General features: G+C 36.9%; 11 non-coding genes and 1 pseudogene across 11 annotated transcripts; all 12 read right to left on the bottom strand.

Moving 5' to 3' along the window:
* Window positions 1–444: 444 nt before the first annotated feature.
* On the bottom strand, window positions 445–563 carry LOC134849918 (5S ribosomal RNA). Its single transcript, XR_010163903.1, has one exon. It is a non-coding gene; the product is annotated as a 5S ribosomal RNA (ribosomal RNA).
* A 1,160-nt stretch (window positions 564–1,723) lies between these two features.
* Window positions 1,724–1,842, bottom strand: LOC134849917 (5S ribosomal RNA). Its single transcript, XR_010163902.1, has one exon. It is a non-coding gene; the product is annotated as a 5S ribosomal RNA (ribosomal RNA).
* A 1,160-nt stretch (window positions 1,843–3,002) lies between these two features.
* Window positions 3,003–3,121, bottom strand: LOC134849915 (5S ribosomal RNA). The gene has a single exon (XR_010163901.1). It is a non-coding gene; the product is annotated as a 5S ribosomal RNA (ribosomal RNA).
* Window positions 3,122–4,273: 1,152 nt separating this feature from the next.
* Window positions 4,274–4,392, bottom strand: LOC134849914 (5S ribosomal RNA). Its single transcript, XR_010163900.1, has one exon. It is a non-coding gene; the product is annotated as a 5S ribosomal RNA (ribosomal RNA).
* A 1,161-nt stretch (window positions 4,393–5,553) lies between these two features.
* LOC134849913 (5S ribosomal RNA) lies at window positions 5,554–5,672 on the bottom strand. Its single transcript, XR_010163899.1, has one exon. It is a non-coding gene; the product is annotated as a 5S ribosomal RNA (ribosomal RNA).
* Window positions 5,673–6,826: 1,154 nt separating this feature from the next.
* Window positions 6,827–6,945, bottom strand: LOC134849163 (5S ribosomal RNA). Its single transcript, XR_010163201.1, has one exon. It is a non-coding gene; the product is annotated as a 5S ribosomal RNA (ribosomal RNA).
* Window positions 6,946–8,097: 1,152 nt separating this feature from the next.
* Window positions 8,098–8,216, bottom strand: LOC134849051 (5S ribosomal RNA). Its single transcript, XR_010163095.1, has one exon. It is a non-coding gene; the product is annotated as a 5S ribosomal RNA (ribosomal RNA).
* A 1,152-nt stretch (window positions 8,217–9,368) lies between these two features.
* Window positions 9,369–9,487, bottom strand: LOC134849190 (5S ribosomal RNA). Its single transcript, XR_010163228.1, has one exon. It is a non-coding gene; the product is annotated as a 5S ribosomal RNA (ribosomal RNA).
* A 1,161-nt stretch (window positions 9,488–10,648) lies between these two features.
* LOC134849143 (5S ribosomal RNA) lies at window positions 10,649–10,767 on the bottom strand. Its single transcript, XR_010163182.1, has one exon. It is a non-coding gene; the product is annotated as a 5S ribosomal RNA (ribosomal RNA).
* A 1,150-nt stretch (window positions 10,768–11,917) lies between these two features.
* On the bottom strand, window positions 11,918–12,018 carry LOC134849269 (5S ribosomal RNA; annotated as a pseudogene).
* A 1,158-nt stretch (window positions 12,019–13,176) lies between these two features.
* LOC134849130 (5S ribosomal RNA) lies at window positions 13,177–13,295 on the bottom strand. Its single transcript, XR_010163170.1, has one exon. It is a non-coding gene; the product is annotated as a 5S ribosomal RNA (ribosomal RNA).
* Window positions 13,296–14,454: 1,159 nt separating this feature from the next.
* On the bottom strand, window positions 14,455–14,573 carry LOC134850190 (5S ribosomal RNA). Its single transcript, XR_010164161.1, has one exon. It is a non-coding gene; the product is annotated as a 5S ribosomal RNA (ribosomal RNA).
* Window positions 14,574–15,569: the final 996 nt, after the last annotated feature.

Below are 15,569 nucleotides of genomic sequence, written 5' to 3'. Positions count from 1 at the left end.
TCACCGAGATTTCAAAAGCTTATAACTTTGTGTTGGACCGACGAAATTGGTTCATTTTCTCAGTCCCCCAAGATCTGACTACGATCTTGTGATCCAAATAATAAAATTTGGAAATTTTAAAATTTTTGGGCAAGTTATGGCCGTTCGCGCAATTCACCAGGCTCGATTGGGCTTATTTTTTTGACATCACCGAAATTCAAAAGGCTATAACTCAAAGACCCCAAAAGTTATCTCCATTATTTTTGACCCATCAGCAGCTGATTGTACACAAAATTGATACTGCAAAAGAAATTTTTCGGTTTTCTTTTGTTTTGGCCAAAATTTGACCCATTGAAAATTTTTGCACCACGCTCTATTAGGCTTAACTTTTTGACATCACCGAACTTTAAACAGCAATAACTCTTAGCGCATAAAAGTAAAAGAATTACTTTTGCTTTAAATAAAAGCCTACAACACCTGGTGTTCCCAGGCGGTCTCCCATCCAAGTACTAACCAGGCCCAATGTTGCTTAACTTCGGTGATCGGACGAGAACCGGTGCATTCAACATGGTATGGTCGTAGGCATTTGAGTTACTCCGCTTTCATTTATATCCTTACTAGCTTATGTCTATGTACATTACTTTTAAAACACTCGCCCTCGCGCGAAAGTAAAAATATGCTCTTATACCATGTAAAATTTTGCACGCTCACGTTATAATTAATGCATTTCAAACAAAATACTGAAAATTGACATTGTTTGGAATTTTTTTGGCCCAATGTGTTTTATGGCCAAATCAGCTGGTCAAAACCTATGGAGCGTGTACAAGGTGCCTTGAATGACCATCTATGGCATGATAGCTGCACATCCACTGTAAGTGGCATATGATTGAATACCAGCCAGGATACTGTCAGTTGCTTTTAGCCTAATTGTTGTGATAAACTTATTAAATAGGTAAGTATTCAAATCTATTTGATAAGTTTTCTTTGAATGCACTCTGCGACAGCGGAGGGCAGCCCAATTCTCTTGAAAAATGCAAGAAAAAAAATTGCACTAACGTAAAAGTTAGCTTTTAGGCCGATTTTCGTCCAAAATGGCCGAAATTTGGGTCCCCCCAAATTTTCAACTGATGATTACTCCACGTACACTTGAGCTACAAACGTCGTTTTGGGCTCGTTGGATTTGTCCTGAGCTCAAATTTATGAAACGAGATGAAAAAAATGAACTTAGAACGAAAAAAAAACAAAAATTTTGAAAATTTCATTTTTTGCACCACGCTCGATTAGGCTTAACTTTTTGGTATCACCGAGATTTCAAAAGCTTATAACTTTGTGTTGGACCGACGAAAATGGTTCATTTTCTCATTCCCCCAAGATTTGACTATGATCTTGTGATTCAAATAATAAAATTTGGAAATTTTAAAATTTTTGGGCAAGTTATGGCCGTTCGCGCAATTCACCAGGCTCGATTGGGCTTATTTTTTTGACATCACCGAAATTCAAAAGGCTATAACTCAAAGACCCCAAAAGTTATCTCCATTACTTTTGACCCATCAGCAGCTGATTGTACACAAAATTGATACTGCAAAAGAAATTTTTCGGTTTTTTTTTGTTTTGGACAAAATTTGACCCATTGAAAATTTTTGCACCACGCTCGATTAGGCTTAACTTTTTGACATCACCGAACTTTAAACAGCAATAACTCTTAGCGCATAAAAGTAAAAGAAATACTTTTGCTTTAAATAAAAGCCTACAACACCTGGTGTTCCCAGGCGGTCTCCCATCCAAGTACTAACCAGGCCCAATGTTGCTTAACTTCGGTGATCGGACGAGAACCGGTGCATTCAACATGGTATGGTCGTAGGCATTTGAGTTACTCCGCTTTCATTTATATCCTTACTAGCTTATGTCTATGTACATTACTTTTAAAACACTCGCCCTCGCGCGAAAGTAAAAATATGCTCTTATACCATGTAAAATTTTGCACGCTCACGTTATAATTAATGCATTTCAAACAAAATACTGAAAATTGACATTGTTTGGATTTTTTTTGGCCCAATGTGTTTTATGGCCAAATCAGCTGGTCAAAACCTATGAAGCGTGTACAAGGTGCCTTGAATGACCATCTATGGCATGATAGCTGCACATCCACTGTAAGTGGCATATGATTGAATACCAGCCAGGATACTGTCAGTTGCTTTTAGCCTAATTGTTGTGATAAACTTATTAAATAGGTAAGTATTCAAATCTTTTTGATAAGTTTTCTTTGAATGCACTCTGCGACAGCGGAGGGCAGCCCAATTCTCTTGAAAAATGCAAGAAAAAAAATTGCACTAACTAAAAAATTAGCTTTTAGGCCGATTTTCGTCCAAAATGGCCGAAATTCGGGTCCCCCCAAATTTTCAACTGATGATTACTCCACGTACACTTGAGCTACAAACGTCGTTTTGGGCTCGTTGGATTTGTCCTGAGCTCAAATTTATGAAACGAGATGAAAAAAATGAACTTTGAACGGAAAAAAAACAAAAATTTTGAAAATTTCATTTTTTGCACTACGCTCGATTAGGCTTAACTTTTTGGTATCACCGAGATTTCAAAAGCTTATAACTTTGTGTTGGACCGACGAAATTGGTTCATTTTATCAGTCCCCCAAGATTTGACTATGATCTTGTGATCCAAATTAAAAAATTTGGGAATTTTAAAACTTTTGGGCAAGTTATGGCCGTTCGCGCAATTCACCAGGCTCGATTGGGCTTATTTTTTTGACATCACCGAAATTCAAAAGGCTATAACTCAAAGACCCCAAAAGTTATCTCCATTATTTTTGACCTATCAGCAGCTGATTGTACACAAAATTGATACTGCAAAAGAAATTTTTCGGTTTTCTTTTGTTTTGGCCAAAATTTGACCCATTGAAAATTTTTGCACCACGCTCGACTAGGCTTAACTTTTTGACATCACCGAAATTTAAACAGCAATAACTCTTAGCGCATAAAAGTAAAAGAATTACTTTTGCTTTAAATAAAAGCCTACAACACCTGGTGTTCCCAGGCGGTCTCCCATCCAAGTACTAACCAGGCCCAATGTTGCTTAACTTCGGTGATCGGACGAGAACCGGTGCATTCAACATGGTATGGTCGTAGGCATTTGAGTTACTCCGCTTTCATTTATATCCTTACTAGCTTATGTCTATGTACATTACTTTTAAAACACTCGCCCTCGCGCGAAAGTAAAAATATGCTCTTATACCATGTAAAATTTTGCACGCTCACGTTATAATTTATGCATTTCAAACAAAATACTGAAAATTGACATTGTTTGGAATTTTTATGGCCCAATGTGTTTTATGGCCAAATCAGCTGGTCAAAACCTATGGAGCGTGTACAAGGTGCCTTGAATGATCATCTATGACATGATAGCCGCACATCCACTGTAAGTGGCATATGATTGAATACCAGCCAGGATACTGTCAGTTGCTTTTAGCCTAATTGTTGTGATAAACTTATTAAATAGGTAAGTATTCAGATCTATTTGATAAGTTTTCTTTGAATGCACTCTGCGACAACGGAGGGCAGCCCAATTCTCTTGAAAAATGCAAGAAAAAAAATTGCACTAACTTAAAAGTTAGCTTTAAGTTAGCAAAATGGCCGAAATTCGGGTCCCCCCAAATTTTCAACTGATGATTACTCCACGTACACTTGAGCTACAAACGTCGTTTTGGGCTCTTTGGAATTGTCCTGAGCTCAAATTTATGAAACAAGATGAAAAAAAGGAACTTTGAACGAAAAAAAAAACAAAAATTTTGAAAATTTCATTTTTTTTCACCACGCTCGATTAGGCTTAACTTTTTGGTATCACCGAGATTTCAAAAGCTTATAACTTTGTGTTGGACCGACGAAATTGGTTCATTTTCTCAGTCTCCCAAGATTTGACTATGATCTTGTGATCCAAATAATAAAATTTGGAAATTTTAAAATTTTTGGGCAAGTTATGGCCGTTCGCGCAATTCACCAGGCTCGATTGGGCTTATTTTTTTGAAATCACCGAAATTCAAAAGGCTATAACTCAAAGACCCCAAAAGTTATCTCCATTATTTTTGACCTATCAGCAGCTGATTGTACACAAAATTGATACTGCAAAAAAAAATTTCGGTTTTCTTTTGTTTTGGACAAAATTTGACCCATTGAAAATTTTTGCACCACGCTCGATTAGGCTTAACTTTTTGACATCACCGAACTTTAAACAGCAATAACTCTTAGCGCATAAAAGTAAAAGAATTACTTTTGCTTTAAATAAAAGCCTACAACACCTGGTGTTCCCAGGCGGTCTCCCATCCAAGTACTAACCAGGCCCAATGTTGCTTAACTTCGGTGATCGGACGAGAACCGGTGCATTCAACATGGTATGGTCGTAGGCATTTGAGTTACTCCGCTTTCATTTATATCCTTACTAGCTTATGTCTATGTACATTACTTTTAAAACACTCGCCCTCGCGCGAAAGTAAAAATATGCTCTTATACCATGTAAAATTTTGCACGCTCACGTTATAATTAATGCATTTCAAACAAAATACTGAAAATTGACATTGTTTGGAATTTTTTTGGCCCAATGTGTTTTATGGCCAAATCAGCTGGTCAAAACCTATGAAGCGTGTACAAGGTGCCTTGAATGACCATCTATGGCATGATAGCTGCACATCCACTGTAAGTGGCATATGATTGAATACCAGCCAGGATACTGTCAGTTGCTTTTAGCCTAATTGTTGTGATAAACTTATTAAATAGGTAAGTATTCAAATCTTTTTGATAAGTTTTCTTTGAATGCACTCTGCGACAGCGGAGGGCAGCCCAATTCTATTGAAAAATGCAAGAAAAAAAATTGCACTAACTAAAAAATTAGCTTTTAGGCCGATTTTCGTCCAAAATGGCCGAAATTCGGGTCCCCCCAAATTTTCAACTGATGATTACTCCACGTACACTTGAGCTACAAACGTCGTTTTGGGCTCGTTGGATTTGTCCTGAGCTCAAATTTATGAAACGAGATGAAAAAAATGAACTTTGAACGGAAAAAAAAACAAAAATTTTGAAAATTTCATTTTTTGCACTACGCTCGATTAGGCTTAACTTTTTGGTATCACCGAGATTTCAAAAGCTTATAACTTTGTGTTGGACCGACGAAATTGGTTCATTTTATCAGTCCCCCAAGATTTGACTATGATCTTGTGATCCAAATTAAAAAATTTGGGAATTTTAAAACTTTTGGGCAAGTTATGGCCGTTCGCGCAATTCACCAGGCTCGATTGGGCTTATTTTTTTGACATCACCGAAATTCAAAAGGCTATAACTCAAAGACCCCAAAAGTTATCTCCATTATTTTTGACCTATCAGCAGCTGATTGTACACAAAATTGATACTGCAAAAGAAATTTTTCGGTTTTCTTTTGTTTTGGCCAAAATTTGACCCATTGAAAATTTTTGCACCACGCTCGACTAGGCTTAACTTTTTGACATCACCGAAATTTAAACAGCAATAACTCTTAGCGCATAAAAGTAAAAGAATTACTTTTGCTTTAAATAAAAGCCTACAACACCTGGTGTTCCCAGGCGGTCTCCCATCCAAGTACTAACCAGGCCCAATGTTGCTTAACTTCGGTGATCGGACGAGAACCGGTGCATTCAACATGGTATGGTCGTAGGCATTTGAGTTACTCCGCTTTCATTTATATCCTTACTAGCTTATGTCTATGTACATTACTTTTAAAACACTCGCCCTCGCGCGAAAGTAAAAATATGCTCTTATACCATGTAAAATTTTGCACGCTCACGTTATAATTTATGCATTTCAAACAAAATACTGAAATATGACATTGTTTGGAATTTTTTTGGCCCAATGTGTTTTATGGCCAAATCAGCTGGTCAAAACCTATGGAGCGTGTACAAGGTGCCTTGATGGACCATCTATGGCATGATAGCCGCACATCCACTGTAAGTGGCATATGATTGAATACCAGCCAGGATACTGTCAGTTGCTTTTAGCCTAATTGTTGTGATAAACTTATTAAATAGGTAAGTATTCAGATCTATTTGATAAGTTTTCTTTGAATGCACTCTGCGACAACGGAGGGCAGCCCAATTCTCTTGAAAAATGCAAGAAAAAAAATTGCACTAACTTAAAAGTTAGCTTTAAGTTAGCAAAATGGCCGAAATTCGGGTCCCCCCAAATTTTCAACTGATGATTACTCCACGTACACTTGAGCTACAAACGTCGTTTTGGGCTCGTTGGAATTGTCCTGAGCTCAAATTTATGAAACAAGATGAAAAAAATGAACTTTGAACGAAAAAAAAAACAAAAATTTTGAAAATTTCATTTTTTTTCACCACGCTCGATTAGGCTTAACTTTTTGGTATCACCGAGATTTCAAAAGCTTATAACTTTGTGTTGGACCGACGAAATTGGTTCATTTTCTCAGTCTCCCAAGATTTGACTATGATCTTGTGATCCAAATAATAAAATTTGGAAATTTTAAATTTTTTGGGCAAGTTATGGCCGTTCGCGCAATTCACCAGGCTCGATTGGGCTTATTTTTTTGAAATCACCGAAATTCAAAAGGCTATAACTCAAAGACCCCAAAAGTTATCTCCATTATTTTTGACCTATCAGCAGCTGATTGTACACAAAATTGATACTGCAAAAAAAAAAATTTCGGTTTTCTTTTGTTTTGGCCAAAATTTGACCCATTGAAAATTTTTGCACCACGCTCGATTAGGCTTAACTTTTTGACATCACCGAACTTTAAACAGCAATAACTCTTAGCGCATAAAAGTAAAATAATTACTTTTGCTTTAAATAAAAGCCTACAACACCTGGTGTTCCCAGCCGGTCTCCCGTCCAAGTACTAACCAGGCCCAATGTTGCTTAACTTCGGTGATCGGACGTGAACCGGTGCATTCAACATGGTATGGTCGTAGGCATTTGAGTTACTCCGCTTTCATTTATATCCTTACTAGCTTATGTCTATGTACATTATATTTAAAACACTCGCCCTCGCGCGAGAGTAAAAATATGCTCTTATACCATGTAAAATTTTGCACGCTCACGTTATAATTTATGCATTTCAAACAAAATACTGAAAATTGACATTGTTTGGAATTTTTTTGCCCCAATGTGTTTTATGGCCAAATCAGCTGGTCAAAACCTATGGAGCGTGTACAAGGTGCCTTGAATGACCATCTATGGCATGATAGCCGCACATCCACTGTAAGTGGCATATGATTGAATACCAGCCAGGATACTGTCAGTTGCTTTTAGCCTAATTGTTGTGATAAACTTATTAAATAGGTAAGTATTCAAATTTATTTGATAAGTTTTCTTTGAATGCACTCTGCGACAACGGAGGGCAGCCCAATTCTCTTGAAAAATGCAAGAAAAAAAATTGCACTAACTTAAAAGTTAGCTTTAAGTTAGCAAAATGGCCGAAATTCGGGTCCCCCCAAATTTTCAACTGATGATTACTCCACGTACACTTGAGCTACAAACGTCGTTTTGGGCTCGTTGGAATTGTCCTGAGCTCAAATTTATGAAACAAGATGAAAAAAATGAACTTTGAACGAAAAAAAAACAAAAATTTTGAAAATTTCATTTTTTTTCACCACGCTCGATTAGGCTTAACTTTTTGGTATCACCGAGATTTCAAAAGCTTATAACTTTGTGTTGGACCGACGAAATTGGTTCATTTTCTCAGTCTCCCAAGATTTGACTATGATCTTGTGATCCAAATAATAAAATTTGGAAATTTTAAAATTTTTGGGCAAGTTATGGCCGTTCGCGCAATTCACCAGGCTCGATTGGGCTTATTTTTTTGAAATCACCGAAATTCAAAAGGCTATAACTCAAAGACCCCAAAAGTTATCTCCATTATTTTTGACCTATCAGCAGCTGATTGTACACAAAATTGATACTGCAAAAAAAAAATTTCGGTTTTCTTTTGTTTTGGCCAAAATTTGACCCATTGAAAATTTTTGCACCACGCTCGATTAGGCTTAACTTTTTGACATCACCGAACTTTAAACAGCAATAACTCTTAGCGCATAAAAGTAAAATAATTACTTTTGCTTTAAATAAAAGCCTACAACACCTGGTGTTCCCAGCCGGTCTCCCATCCAAGTACTAACCAGGCCCAATGTTGCTTAACTTCGGTGATCGGACGTGAACCGGTGCATTCAACATGGTATGGTCGTAGGCATTTGAGTTACTCCGCTTTCATTTATATCCTTACTAGCTTATGTCTATGTACATTATATTTAAAACACTCGCCCTCGCGCGAGAGTAAAAATATGCTCTTATACCATGTAAAATTTTGCACGCTCACGTTATAATTTATGCATTTCAAACAAAATACTGAAAATTGACATTGTTTGGAATTTTTTTGGCCCAATGTGTTTTATGGCCAAATCAGCTGGTCAAAACCTATGGAGCGTGTACAAGGTGCCTTGAATGACCATCTATGGCATGATAGCCGCACATCCACTGTAAGTGGCATATGATTGAATACCAGCCAGGATACTGTCAGTTGCTTTTAGCCTAATTGTTGTGATAAACTTATTAAATAGGTAAGTATTCAAATCTATTTGATAAGTTTTCTTTGAATGCACTCTGCGACAACGGAGGGCAGCCCAATTCTCTTGAAAAATGCAAGAAAAAAAATTGCACTAACTTAAAAGTTAGCTTTAAGTTAGCAAAATGGCCGAAATTCGGGTCCCCCCAAATTTTCAACTGATGATTACTCCACGTACACTTGAGCTACAAACGTCGTTTTGGGCTCGTTGGAATTTTCCTGAGCTCAAATTTATGAAACAAGATGAAAAAAATGAACTTTGAATGAAAAAAAAAACAAAAATTTTGAAAATTTCTTTTTTTGCACCACGCTCGATTAGGCTTTACTTTTTGGTATCACCGAGATTTCAAAAGCTTATAACTTTGTGTTGGACCGACGAAATTGGTTCATTTTCTCAGTCCCCCAAGATTTGACTATGATCTTGTGATCCAAATAATAAAATTTGGAAATTTTAAAATTTTTGGGCAAGTTATGGCCGTTCGCGCAATTCACCAGGCTTGATTGGGCTTATTTTTTTGACATCACCGAAATTCAAAAGGCTATAACTCAAAGACCCCAAAAGTTATCTCCATTATAATTGACCTATCAGCAGCTGATTGTACACAAAATTGATACTGCAAAAAAAAAATTTCGGTTTTCTTTTGTTTTGGCCAAAATTTGACCCATTGAAAATTTTTGCACCACGCTCGATTAGGCTTAACTTTTTGACATCACCGAACTTTAAACAGCAATAACTCTTAGCGCATAAAAGTAAAATAATTACTTTTGCTTTAAATAAAAGCCTACAACACCTGGTGTTCCCAGCCGGTCTCCCATCCAAGTACTAACCAGGCCCAATGTTGCTTAACTTCGGTGATCGGACGTGAACCGGTGCATTCAACATGGTATGTTCGTAGGCATTTGAGTTACTCCGCTTTCCTTTATATCCTTACTAGCTTATGTCTATGTACATTATATTTAAAACACTCGCCCTCGCGCGAGAGTAAAAATATGCTCTTATACCATGTAAAATTTTGCACGCTCACGTTGTAATTTATGCATTTCAAACAAAATACTGAAAATTGACATTGTTTGGAATTTTTTTGCCCCAATGTGTTTTATGGCCAAATCAGCTGGTCAAAACCTATGGAGCGTGTACAAGGTGCCTTGAATGACCATCTATGGCATGATAGCCGCACATCCACTGTAAGTGGCATATGATTGAATACCAGCCAGGATACTGTCAGTTGCTTTTAGCCTAATTGTTGTGATAAACTTATTAAATAGGTAAGTATTCAAATCTATTTGATAAGTTTTCTTTGAATGCAGTCTGCGACAGCGGAGGGCAGCCCAATTCTCTTGAAAAATGAAAGAAAAAAAATTGCACTAACTTACAAGTTAGCTTTTAGGCCGATTTTCGTCCAAAATGGCCGAAATTCGGGTCCCCCCAAATTTTCAACTGATGATTACTCCACGTACACTTGAGCTACAAACGTCGTTTTGGGCTCGTTGGAATTGTCCTGAGCTCAAATTTATGAAACAAGATGAAAAAAATGAACTTTGAACGAAAAAAAAACAAAAATTTTGAAAATTTCATTTTTTTTCACCACGCTCGATTAGGCTTAACTTTTTGGTATCACCGAGATTTCAAAAGCTTATAACTTTGTGTTGGACCGACGAAATTGGTTCATTTTCTCAGTCTCCCAAGATTTGACTATGATCTTGTGATCCAAATAATAAAATTTGGAAATTTTAAAATTTTTGGGCAAGTTATGGCCGTTCGCGCAATTCACCAGGCTCGATTGGGCTTATTTTTTTGAAATCACCGAAATTCAAAAGGCTATAACTCAAAGACCCCAAAAGTTATCTCCATGATTTTTGACCTATCAGCAGCTGATTGTACACAAAATTGATACTGCAAAAAAAAAATTTCGGTTTTCTTTTGTTTTGGCCAAAATTTGACCCATTGAAAATTTTTGCACCACGCTCGATTAGGCTTAACTTTTTGACATCACCGAACTTTAAACAGCAATAACTCTTAGCGCATAAAAGTAAAATAATTACTTTTGCTTTAAATAAAAGCCTACAACGCCTGGTGTTCCCAGCCGGTCTCCCATCCAAGTACTAACCAGGCCCAATGTTGCTTAACTTCGGTGATCGGACGTGAACCGGTGCATTCAACATGGTATGGTCGTAGGCATTTGAGTTACTCCGCTTTCATTTATATCCTTACTAGCTTATGTCTATGTACATTATATTTAAAACACTCGCCCTCGCGCGAGAGTAAAAATATGCTCTTATACCATGTAAAATTTTGCACGCTCACGTTATAATTTATGCATTTCAAACAAAATACTGAAAATTGACATTGTTTGGAATTTTTTTGCCCCAATGTGTTTTATGGCCAAATCAGCTGGTCAAAACCTATGGAGCGTGTACAAGGTGCCTTGAATGACCATCTATGGCATGATAGCCGCACATCCACTGTAAGTGGCATATGATTGAATACCAGCCAGGATACTGTCAGTTGCTTTTAGCCTAATTGTTGTGATAAACTTATTAAATAGGTAAGTATTCAAATCTATTTGATAAGTTTTCTTTGAATGCACTCTGCGACAGCGGAGGGCAGCCCAATTCTCTTGAAAAATGCAAGAAAAAAAATTGCACTAACTTACAAGTTAGCTTTTAGGCCGATTTTCGTCCAAAATGGCCGAAATTCGGGTCCCCCCAAATTTTCAACTGATGATTACTCCACGTACACTTGAGCTACAAACGTCGTTTTGGGCTCGTTGGAATTTTCCTGAGCTCAAATTTATGAAACGAGATGAACTTTGAACGAAAAAAAAACAAAAATTTTGAAAATTTCATTTTTTGCACCACGCTCGATTAGGCTTAACTTTTTGGTATCACCGAGATTTCAAAAGCTTATAACTTTGTGTTGGACCGACAAAATTGGTTCATTTTCTCAGTCCCCCAAGATTGGACTATGATCTTGTGATCCAAATAATAAAATTTGGAAATTTTAAAATTTTTGGGCAAGTTATGGCCGTTCGCGCAATTCACCAGGCTCGATTGGGCTTATTTTTTTGACATCACCGAAATTCAAAAGGCTATAACTCAAAGACCCCAAAAGTTATCTCCATTATTTTTGTCCTATCAGCAGCTGATTGTACGCAAAATTGATACTGCAAAAAAAAATTTCGGTTTTCTTTTGTTTTGGCCAAAATTTGACCCATTGAAAATTTTTGCACCACGCTCGATTAGGCTTAACTTTTTGACATCACCGAACTTTAAACAGCAATAACTCTTAGCGCATAAAAGTAAAATAATTACTTTTGCTTTAAATAAAAGCCCACAACACCTGGTGTTCCCAGGCGGTCTCCCATCCAAGTACTAACCAGGCCCAATGTTGCTTAACTTCGGTGCATTCAACATGGTATGGTCGTAGGCATTTGAGTTACTCCGCTTTCATTTATATCCTTACTAGCTTATGTCTATGTACATTACTTTTAAAACACTCGCCCTCGCGCGAGAGTAAAAATATGCTCTTATACCATGTAAAATTTTGCACGCTCACGTTATAATTTATGCATTTCAAACAAAATACTGAAAATTGACATTGTTTGGAATCTTTGCCCCAATGTGTTTTATGGCCAAATCAGCTGGTCAAAACCTATGGAGCGTGTACAAGGTGCCTTGAATGACCATCTATGGCATGATAGCCGCACATCCACTGTAAGTGGCATATGATTGAATACCAGCCAGTATACTGTCCGTTGCTTTTAGCCTAATTGTTGTGATAAACTTATTAAATAGGTAAGTATTCAAATCTATTTGATAAGTTTTCTTTGAATGCACTCTGCGACAGCGGAAGGCAGCCCAATTCTCTTGAAAAATGCAAGAAAAAAAATTGCACTAACGTAAAAGTTAGCTTTTAGGCCGATTTTCGTCCAAAATGGCCGAAATTCGGGTCCCCCCAAAGTTTCAACTGATGATTACTCCACGTACACTTGAGCTACAAACGTCGTTTTGGGCTCGTTGGAGTTGTCCTGAGCTCAAATTTATGAAACAAGATGAAAAAAAATGAACTTTGAACAAAAAAAAAAAAAAATTTTGAAAATTTCATTTTTTGCACCACGCTCGATTAGGCTTAACTTTTTTGGTATCACCGAGATTTCAAAAGCTTATAACTTTGTGTTGGACCGACGAAATTGGTTCATTTTTTCAGTCCCCCAAGATTTGACTATGATCTTGTGATCCAAATAATAAAATTTGGAAATTTTAAAATTTTTGGGCAAGTTATGGCCGTTAGCGCAATTCACCAGGCTCGATTGGGCTTATTTTTTTGACATCACCGAAATTCAAAAGGCTATAACTCAAAGACCCCAAAAGTTATATCCATTTTTTTGACCTATCAGCAGCTGATTGTACACAAAATTGATACTGCAAAAGAAATTTTTCGGTTTTCTTTTGTTTTGGCCAAAATTTGACCCATTGAAAATTTTTGCACCCTGCTCGATTAGGCTTAACTTTTTGACATCACCGAACTTTAAACAGCAATAACTCTTAGCGCATAAAAGTAAAATAATTACTTTTGCTTTAAATAAAAGCCCACATCACCTGGTGTTCCCAGGCGGTCTCCCATCCAAGTACTAACCAGGCCCAATGTTGCTTAACTTCGGTGATCGGACGAGAACCGGTGCATTCAACATGGTATGGTCGTAGGCATTTGAGTTACTCCGCTTTCATTTATATCCTTACTAGCTTATGTCTATGTACATTACTTTTAAAACACTAGCCCTCGCGCGAGAGTAAAAATATGCTCTTACACCATGTAAAATTTTGCACGCTCACGTTATAATTTATGCATTTCAAACAAAATACTGAAAATTGACATTGTTTGGAATTTTTTTGGCCCAATGTGTTTTATGGCCAAATCAGCTGGTCAAAACCTATAGAGCGTGTACAAGGTGCCTTGAATGACCATCTATGGCATGATAGCCGCACATCCACTGTAAGTGGCATATGATTGAATACCAGCCAGGATACTGTCAGTTGCTTTTAGCCTAATTGTTGTGATAAACTTATTAAATAGGTAAGTATTCAAATCTATTTGATAAGTTTTCTTTGAATGCACTCTGCGACAGCGGAGCGCAGCCAAATTCTCTTGAAAAATGCAAGAAAAAAAATTGCTCTAACTTAAAAGTTAGCTTTTAGGCCGATTTTCGTCAAAATGGCCGAAATTCGGGTCCCCCAAATTTTCAACTGATGATTACTCCACGTACACTTGAGCTACAAACGTCGTTTTGGGCTCGTTGGAATTGTCCTGAGCTCAAATTTATGAAACAAGATGAAAAAAATGAACTTTCAATGAAAAAAAAAACAAAAATTTTGAAAATTTCTTTTTTTGCACCACGCTCGATTAGGCTTTACTTTTTGGTATCACCGAGATTTCAAAAGCTTATAACTTTGTGTTGGACCGACGAAATTGGTTCATTTTCTCAGTCCCCCAAGATTTGACTATGATCTTGTGATCCAAATAATAAAATTTGGAAATTTTAAAATTTTTGGGCAAGTTATGGCCGTTCGCGCAATTCACCAGGCTTGATTGGGCTTATTTTTTTGACATCACCGAAATTCAAAAGGCTATAACTCAAAGACCCCAAAAGTTATCTCCATTATAATTGACCTATCAGCAGCTGATTGTACACAAAATTGATATTGCAAAAAAAAAATTTCGGTTTTCTTTTGTTTTGGCCAAAATTTGACCCATTGAAAATTTTTGCACCACGCTCGATTAGGCTTAACTTTTTGACATCACCGAACTTTAAACAGCAATAACTCTTAGCGCATAAAAGTAAAAGAATTACTTTTGCTTTAAATAAAAGCCTACAACACCTGGGGTTCCCAGGCGGTCTCCCATCCAAGTACTAACCAGGCCCAATGTTGCTTAACTTCGGTGATCGGACGAGAACCGGTGCATTCAACATGGTATGGTCGTAGGCATTTGAGTTACTCCGCTTTCATTTATATCCTTACTAGCTTATGTCTATGTACATTACTTTTAAAACACTCGCCCTCGCGCGAGAGTAAAAATATGCTCTTATACCATGTAAAATTTTGCACGCTCACGTTATAATTTATGCTTTTCAAACAAAATACTGAAAATTGACATTGTTTGGAATTTTTATGGCCCAATGTGTTTTATGGCCAAATCAGCTGGTCAAAACCTATGGAGCGTGTACAAGGTGCCTTGAATGATCATCTATGACATGATAGCCGCACATCCACTGTAAGTGGCATATGATTGAATACCAGCCAGGATACTGTCAGTTGCTTTTAGCCTAATTGTTGTAATAAACTTATTAAATAGGTAAGTATTCAAATCTATTTGATAAGTTTTCTTTGAATGCACTCTGCGACAGCAGAGAGCAGCCCAATTCTCTTGAAAAATGCAAGAAAAAAAATTGCACTAACTTAAAAGTTAGCTTTTAGGCCGATTTTCGTCAAAATGGCCGAAATTCGGGTCCCCCCAAATTTTCAACTGATGATTACTCCACGTACACTTGAGCTACAAACGTCGTTTTGGGCTCGTTGGAATTGTCCTGAGCTCAAATTTATGAAACAAGATGAAAAAAATGTACTTTGAATGAAAAAAAAAACAAAAATTTTGAAAATTTCTTTTTTTGCACCACGCTCGATTAGGCTTAACTTTTTGGTATCACCGAGATTTCAAAAGCTTATAACTTTGTGTTGGACCGACGAAATTGGTTCATTTTCTCAGTCCCCCAAGATTTGACTATGATCTTGTGATCCAAATAATAAAATTTGGAAATTTTAAAATTTTTGGGCAAGTTATGGCCGTTCGCGCAATTCACCAGGCTTGATTGGGCTTATTTTTTTGACATCACCGAAATTCAAAAGGCTATAACTCAAAGACCCCAAAAGTTATCTCCATTATAATTGACCTATCAGCAGCTGATTGTACACAAAATTGATAT

This window comes from Symsagittifera roscoffensis, chromosome 6 (assembly GCF_963678635.1).
Source record: "Symsagittifera roscoffensis chromosome 6, txSymRosc1.1, whole genome shotgun sequence".
Lineage (NCBI taxonomy): Eukaryota > Metazoa > Xenacoelomorpha > Acoela > Convolutidae > Symsagittifera > Symsagittifera roscoffensis.
The sequence above is the reverse complement of the archived record's forward strand: the minus strand, read 5'-3'. Positions and strand labels throughout refer to the sequence as shown.